The 6,929-nt window shown below is 44.7% G+C and overlaps 1 pseudogene; it reads left to right on the forward strand.

Moving 5' to 3' along the window:
- The first annotated feature begins 2,218 nt into the window (after nt 1-2,218).
- On the forward strand, nt 2,219-6,369 carry LOC108309050 (annotated as a pseudogene).
- The last annotated feature ends 560 nt before the right edge of the window (nt 6,370-6,929 follow it).

The following is a 6,929-nucleotide window of genomic DNA, read 5'->3' on the forward strand; positions in this document are numbered from 1 at the left end:
TTTTGTGGGGTTTTTTTTTGAGGCAGGGTCTTGCTGTGTCAATCAGGCTAGAATGCAGTGGCACAATCACAACTCACTGCAGTCTCAACCTCTGAGGTTCAAACAATCCTCCTACCTCAGCCTCCCAAGTAGCTGGGACTATAGGCATGTGCCACCATGCCCAGCTAATTAAAAAACAAATTTAGTAGAGATGAGGCCTCATTATGTTGTCCAGCCTGGTCTCTAATTCCTGGGCTCAAGCAATCCTCCTGCTTCGGCCTCCCAAAGTGTTGGCATTACAGGCATGAGCCACCGTGCCTTGCCTTACTCATCTGTTAATTTATCTATATGGAAGAGACAGTTAGTGATCTCTAACTTCTGCTCCTTCCCTCTTCCTTGGTAGTTAAGACCCCCTCCCCCAAGTGTTATGTTTGGCACATTGCTAAATGGAATAAAGTTGACGTTTTCCAGGGACCCTTACTGCTAGGTGTGGTAATATGGTTCAGTTCAGGGGCAGGCATAGTGACTCACACCTGTAATCCCAGCACTTTGGGAGGCCGAGGCAGGAGGATCACTTAAGCCCAGGAATCTGAGATCAGCCTAGGCAATATAGTGAAACCCTGTCTCTGCAAAAATACAAAATAGCTGAGTGTAGTGGCACAGCTTGAAGTCTCAGCTACTCAGTAGGCTGGAGTGGGAGGATCATTGAACCTGGGAGGTCAAGGCTTTGGTAAGCCATGACTGTGCTACTGCACTCCAGCCTGGGTGACAGAATGAGACTCCATCTCAGAAAAAATAATAAAGTTCTGGCCAGTGAGATGACAGCTTCCAGGAAACCCTATAAAAGATAGCTGACATGCAGCCTTTGCCACTACTTTCTTCCACATTTCTCTTGGTTGGAATAGCAGTGTAATGACTGGAGCTATGGCAGCCATCTAAGACCATGAGATATCTTGGGAGTGGAAGCCGTGCATGTTAGGGCAACAAGAGAGAAGTCTTGGTTCACAACACTGTGCCATACTAGCTTGGGATACTACATACATTATTTCTGAAAGAGAAATAAACTATTTTATTTTGGGGTGTTCTCCTTTACTCCTAGCCAGACCTAATCCTTATCCTAACAACCTGTGTCCTTGAAATTTTTCAATGGACGATAAGCCCTGGAGAGCAAGGACTGATTCTTTTCATCTGTGCGTGTCTAGTGCCCTTTTTCAGATTATATTCATGGATATCGGGCAGATTTCACTTTGACCCTAATCAGGTTTGTTCCTTTCCACAAATGGTCCACTAGACCTTCCGGGTGACACTATTAGGCTTTGCCAGTCCACTCACTTTCTTACTCATGCAAGCACGATTTCAAGCCCCCTACATTCTGCTCAGATCCTCTCACTCTCAAGGTGACCTCGCTGCTAAGATTCAGAGAAATTGCAGTGTTTGAGACAATACTTGCCTCTTCCCAGCACCAAATGAAAGGCTCACCTTCTCCTCTACTTGCCTCTTGTTATGGCAGGGGTTGCTCTTCCTCCCATCAAAGGTGAGGCTCTCATTCCTGCCTTGCGTCTTGGCCAAGAATCCTTCGTAGGAACAGAACTGCCTATCATCCTTCACTCTCCTGCCTCGATCTCCAGCTCTTTCAGAGCTTTTCTTTTTCTTTCCTTCTTTTTTTGAGACAGAGTTTTGCTCTTTTCGCCCAGGCTGGAGTACAATGACACAGTCTCAGCTCACTGCAACCTCCACCTCCTGGGTTCAAGTGATTTTCCTACCTCAGCCTCCCAAGTAGCTGGGATTACAGGCATGTGCCACCACGCCCAGCTAATTTTTTGCATTTTTAGTAGAGATGGGGTTTCACCATGTTGGTCAACAGGACTTGAACTCCTGACCTCAAGTGATCCATCCGCCTCGGCCTCCCAAATTGCTGGGATTACAGGTGTGAGCCACTGCACCTGGCCTCTTTCAAATCTTTTCTACTGATTCCATAATATGCACAAGTCGTGTTCATTAGCACAAACAATAAACACACACACACACACACACACACACACACACAGCCTTAACACGTCATCGCCACTAATATCCCCTTTGCAACTAAACTCCAAAGAATGGTCCATACTCACTGCCCCATGGCCTCCCTTCCTGCTCGTTCTTCACCCCAATCAGTGTCATCACCCAAGATGCTCCTGTTGCTAACGTCAGCGGACGTGTTTCCAGCCTCTTCTTTCCCTCTCAGCAGTGGTGAATCATGCTAGCTGCCACGCTGTGGCCGCCGGTGGACCTGGCCCTTCCTCATACCTCTGCAGAGACTTCTTCTTCTGCTCAGTTATTAAAATCATGTTTGGCCTGAAGGTACTTGATGCGCTCTTTTTCTTACTCTATCCTCTTTCCTACCTGACCTCCTCCTGTGGCTAAATTTTGTATTTTTAGTAGAGACAGGGTACCTTTTTTTTTTTTTAAATCCAGAGAAAGGGAATTGTAACACCTGTTTCACAGAGTTGTTGTGAGGATTAAATGCTGTCTATACAATGTGCCCAACAGTTTCCTGTGCATTAAATTGCATATCATGTACTCATATACTCTTAGTTCCTTCTTCTTCCTGTAACCAAGAGGAAGCAACCACTGGTGAACCACAAGACAGAGAATTCCTGGCCCGGTCCTCAGCCAAAGTCTGCCTGTACTTCCTGTTCTCCGGGTTCTCATGGTGTCTACCTGCCACGTGGTGATCAAGGATGACGACCTCTTGATAATCCATGCTCCTTATCTTACTCCTTTCCCTCTAAAACCAGAAAAGGCTACATGATTAAGAAATAGCACATCGAGGTTGGGTGTGGTGGCTCACGCTTGTAATCCCAGCACTTTGGGAGGCCGAGGTGGGTGGATCACTTGAGGTCAGGAGTTTGAGACCAGCCTGACCAATATGGTAAAACTCCATTTCTACTAAAAATACAAAAAATTGGCTAGGCATGGTGCACACACCTGTAATCCCAGCTATTCAGGAGGCTGAGGCGGGAGAATCACTTCAACCCAGGAAGTGGAGGTTGTGGTGAGCCAAGATTGCGCCAGTGACCTCCAGCCTGGACCACAAGGGTGAAACTGTCTCAAAAAAAAAAAAAAAATGCAGCTAATGGAACGTAGCTGCAGCTCTTGGGGATCCTGTGTCTTTTTTCACGATCCAAGCTGGACCTACACACCAGCAACCATGTCTAAGGGACTATTGTTGGTGTTGATCTTGGCTGTGTGGGTGTTTTCCAACATGGAAAAGTAGAGACAATTGCCAATGATTAGGGAAACCAAATTAGTGCAAACTGTGTTGCCTTTACAGACACTAAATGATTGGCTGGTAATGCCACAAAGAATCAAGTTGCAATGAACCCCACCAACACAGTTTTTAGTGCCATATATCTGGACGCAGATGCTGTTGCCCAGTGAAATATATAGCATTGGCCCTTCACAGTGGTGAATGATGCTGGCAGGCCAAGGTCAAGGAGGATACAGCCTAGAGACAAAAAGCTTCTACCCAGAGGAGAGGTCCTCTATGATTCTGACAAAGATAAAGGACATTGCAGAAGCTAGTCTTGGGTGTTTTCCCAAGACTCTCAGCATCAGGCTACCAAAGATGCTGGAAGTATTGCTGGTCCCGATGTACTTAGAATTATCAGTGAGCCAACTGCTGCTGCTGTTGCTTATGGCTTAGACAAAAAAGGTTAGAGCTGAAATAATTTTGCTGATCTTTGACCTGGGAGGTGGCGCTTTTGATGTGTCAGTCCTCACTATTGAGAATGGGATCTTTGAAGTCAAATCTAGAGCTGGAATGCCAGGTGCAGTGGCTCATGCCTGTAATCCCAGCACTTTGAGAGGCTGAGGTGGGCAGATCACTTGAGGTCAGGAGTTCAAGACCAGCCTGGCCAACGTGATGAAACTCCATCTCTAATATTAAAAAAAAAAAAATTAGTTGGTTGTGGTAGCACGCACTTGTAACCCCAGCTACTCGGGAGACTAAGGCAGGAGAATCTCTTGAACCTGGGAGGCGGAGGTTTCAGTGAGCAAAGATCATGCCGCTGCACTCCAGCCTGGGCAACAGAGAAAGACTCCATCTCAAAAAAAAAAAATATATATATATATATATATATCTACATCTAGAGACACCCACTTGCATGGAGAAAACTTTGACAACTGAATGGTCAACCATCTTATTGCTGAGTTCAAGCACAAGCATAGAAAGATGTCATTGAGGCCGAGGTGGGCAGATCATGAGGTCAGGTGTTCCAGACCAGCCTGGCCAACATGGTGAAATCCCTCTCTACTAAAAATATAAAAATTAGCTGGGTGTGGTAGCGCACCTGTAGTCCCAGCTACTTGGGAGGCTGAGGCAGGAGAATCACTTGAACCTGGGAGGCAGAGGTTGCAGTGAGCCGAGATCATGCTGCACTCCAGCCTGACAACAGAGCAAGACTCTGTCTTAAAGAAAAAAAAAAAAAAAAGAACTTCACTGCCTACTTTGACAACCAGCCTGGTGTGCTTATTCAGGTTTATAAAGGTAAGTGCTCCATGACCAAGGATTACAACCTGTCTGGCAAGTTTTGGGGCTTTAAAATTTTTTTTTTATGAAGAAAAGATGTTTATTTTGGCTCATGCTTCTGCAGGCTGTACAGGAAGTGTGGTGCAAACATCTTGCTTACGGTATGAGCCTCAGGGAGTTTACAATCATGGTGGAAGGTGAAGGGGAGCAGTGTATCACATGGCAAGAGAGTGAAGAGGAAGGTCCCAGACTCTTTTAAACAACCAGATCCCTATCAGCCACCTGAGCAAGAACTCACTCTTCACCGAGGGAATGGTGCTAAGCCATTCATGAGGGATCTGCCTTCATGATCAAATCACCTTCCACCAGGTCCCAATTTCACCTCTGGGAATCAAATTTCAATATGAGATTTGCAGATAGCAAACATCCAAAGCACATCACAAGGTCTCCAGATGGGTTTTCTTAATAAAAAAAGCCATTTCCATATCTAAGTGTGATATGTAAGAGAAACATAGGAGAAAGAATTTTGAGATGCAGTTTCTTCTTATTTTACCACAAATTTATTGAGATATAATTAACATACAATAAACTTCATTCTTTTAAAGTATACAATTTGGTGTGTTTTGATATATACACAGTGACATACAACTACCACTGTTTTCCAATCTTACAAAAGTTTGGCCAGGCACAGTGACTCATGCCTGTAATCCCAGCACTTTGGGAGGCTGAGATGGGCAGCTCACTTGAAGTCAGGAGTTTGAGACAAGCCTGGCCATCATGGTATGACCCCATCTCTACGAAAAATACAAAATTAGCCAGGCATGGTGGTGTGCACCTATAGTCCCAGCTACTCGGGAGGCTGAGGCAGGAGAATCACTTGAACCTGGGAGGCAGAGATGGAGGTTGCAGTGAGTTGAGAATGTACCACTGCACTCCAGCCTGGGCAACAAGAGCATAACTCCATCTCAAAAGCAAACAAACAAACAATAAAAAATTGTAATAGTTTGATCAACCTGAAAAAAAAATTCCATATCCACTAGCCATCATTCTCCATTCACCTATTCCCCCCTCTAGAAAACATTAATCTACTTTCTGTCTCTCTGGATTGGCAAGTTTGAGCTCACAGGCATACTTCCTATCCTCCACGGTGTTTCTCAGAGTGAAGTCACTTTTGACACTGATGTTAATGGCATCGTCACTGTCTCTGCTGTGGACAAGAGTACAGAACAAGATCACCGTCACTAATGACAAGAGCCATTTGGACAAGGAAGATATTGAGCTATGGTCCAGGAAGCTGAGAAGGGCAAAGCTGAAGTTGTCATCCAAGAATTCACTTGAGTCCCATGCATTCAACATGAAAGCAACTGTTGAAGATGAGTAACTTCGAGGCAAGATGAATGATGTGGACAAACAGAAGTTTCTTGACAAGTGTAATGAAATTATCAATAGACTTGATAAGAATCAGACTGCAGTGAAGGAAGAAATTGAACCTCAGCAGAAAGAGCTGGAGGTAGCATGCAACCCCATCATTACCACGCTGTACCAGAGCTCAAGAGGCACCCCAGGGGGAATGCCTGGGGGATTCCCTGGTGGTGGAGCTCCTCCCTCTGTTGGTGCTTCCTCAGGGCCCACCATTGAAGAGGTTGATTAGCCAACCCAAGAAAAGATGTAGCATTGTTCCACACAGTGAAAACATGGAAGACTTAAATTTATAGCAAATTCTGTGGCAGCTTTAATGTTCGGCTGCATAGTAAATTACTGGGCATTCTCAATCCTTGAATATGGAACATGTGCCCAAGGGAAGGAAATAACATTGCACTTTATAAGCATTGTATTGTAAGTGGAAGATGGAATGTCTTAAATGAAACTGTATTTAAGATTGGGAAAAAAAATGAGATGCAGGGCCAGGCGTGGTGGCTCACGCCTGTAATCCCAGCACTTTGGGAGGCTGAGGTGGGCAGATCACCTGAGGTCAGGAGTTTGAGACAGCCTGACCAACATGGAGAAACCTCACCTCTACTAAAAATACAAAATTGGCTGGGCATGGTGATGTGTGCTTGTAATCCCAGCTACTTGGAGGCTGAGGCAGGAGAATCACTTGAATCTGGGAAGCAGAGCTTGTGGTGAGCCAAGATTGTGCCATTGCACTCCAGCCTGGGCAACAAGAGTAAAACTCCATCTCAAAAAAAAGAGAGAGAGAGAGAGGGAGATGCAGTTATATGTTATGGTAGATGTATTTTACCCTAATTTTTAAAAAAATGAGATGCAATTCACACCCATCAGATTGGCAGATATGGAGAAGTTTAATAATATTCAACTTGGCAAGAATGGAGAAAAGGGAAATTCTTAAACACTTTAGGAGCATAAATGAGTAAAATACTATGGAGAACAAATCAGAATTACCAAGTAATATTGGAAATGCAAAAAAAAAAAAAAA

Source organism: Cebus imitator, unplaced genomic scaffold (assembly GCF_001604975.1).
Source record: "Cebus imitator isolate Cc_AM_T3 unplaced genomic scaffold, Cebus_imitator-1.0 Scaffold5, whole genome shotgun sequence".
Lineage (NCBI taxonomy): Eukaryota > Metazoa > Chordata > Mammalia > Primates > Cebidae > Cebus > Cebus imitator.